The sequence below is a fragment of the Fukomys damarensis genome, unplaced genomic scaffold (genome assembly GCF_012274545.1).
Source record: "Fukomys damarensis isolate Sample0158 unplaced genomic scaffold, DMR_v1.0_HiC HiC_scaffold_30, whole genome shotgun sequence".
NCBI lineage: Eukaryota > Metazoa > Chordata > Mammalia > Rodentia > Bathyergidae > Fukomys > Fukomys damarensis.
Window position 1 is genome coordinate 677,982 of NW_022900942.1, and position 1,723 is coordinate 679,704.

The following is a 1,723-nucleotide window of genomic DNA, read 5'->3' on the forward strand; positions in this document are numbered from 1 at the left end:
TATTTGATGATCTATTTTAGATGTGGTGAAAAAACAATAAATTATAAAAACTCCAATGGCTGTAAATCAAAGGATTACATCAAGAAAAATCATCCCACAGACACCTGGCAGTTTGGAGTTTTGCCTCTGTAGCACTGATCATTTAATGTTCTATTATTAAACCAGTGCTACTGTAGCATCATTTATGACATCACTAAGAACGAATCCACTCATAAAACCCCCTACTTGGCACCACCAAAAAAGTAGGTAAATAAACAAATGAAAAGGGCTAATTCATTTCAGTCATTGAGCTTGAGAAGTGGCAGCTTTCTGCTCTGACAAAGTTGGGACTTGTTCTTGGGAAGAGAACGAGACCATCAGAATACAGGTGGGTGAGCACTGGTGCAAAGAGAAGAGGAGGGATGAAAAGTACAGCAAACGTTAATTTTTTGAAAAAAAAATGTTAAAAGGTACATAGCCATTAATTGACTCCAAAATATTATCTCATGTTTTAAATGCACTTATTGTTCTTTCCACTTTTTAAAAAGAAGTTTGGAGAGAGTCCATCTATGTGTTATTACGCTGTCAAGGCTGAATGAAAGTTCTGTGGTGATTGCACTTTCCTAGGCATTTTAACTTTGAGGGGAAGCAAAATGTTTCTACTGTCAGATCTGGTGAATCAGGTACAGGAAGAATGAAGACAATGTTTTTTTGAGATTGTCTTCCTCTTACATGGCACTGATATAAATAATCTCTGTATTAATCTATCACACCTCATAAAGACATTCATGAAGGAGGATCTTCAGAACTGCCTCACAAAGTGTCATGAATGGTGAGATAAATAGGTTTGAAGATGTCAAAATTCTTAGAAGGAAATGGTAGCAATATACTTTTTAGTAGAATTAAATTTTGAAATTTACAGTAACTTTTACCACATGTTGCTAATGAAATGTGTCAATGTAGAGGCATCTGACAGCAGATTTGGGGAGGGCTTTCTTCTCATTAACTCGTATGTGCCCTCACCTTCTTTTTCTCCAAATTACATACAACTACCCTCATTTCTGAAGGGAGGACAAGGGATTTCATATTCTGTTTTGCTTCAAGACCAATGATGTTGAACAACTTACCTGAATATTGAAGATAGATTATGTGACATCAGCAAAAACAAATAGAATAATTAAGCCAGTGGGGCACTGGTCAAGGAGGATCATCCCAGGAAGGAGGCTATGTATGATTGTGCAATGGAGCAGGGAAGTTCTCAGGTCTTTTTGCTGGCTGACTTGCAAAGTCTTTTTATCCTTGCAGCATACAATATCCAAAGGGCCTCATTAGTCCAGAAATTTTACTCTTCTGATCCTAGGATGACATATCCTTAAGGACTAAGATTCTGTGAGGTCAGAATGGGTGATTTCCTGACTCTAGGGGCCAGGTGTGCCCAGTATTTCTGCTTAACTCTGTTTCAGAGACTTTCCATGCAAAATGCACATCACTTCTCTAGGAAATTTGAGTGTTGCTTTTTAGTTAAAAATTAAGGGTTGCTATATATTTTATGATATCGGAAAGCTACATTCCTATTTGTGATGCCAAAGTTTGTGGGTAGAAATAATTACATTTGCTAAATATTAGAAAAATTATAACATACCGCATTCTCTTCTTTCATACATCATGGATGTTAAATCTTAATTTTTATTCTTTATAATTTATACAATAGATTTTAACCTACTTTTTGTGATTACTCTCATTA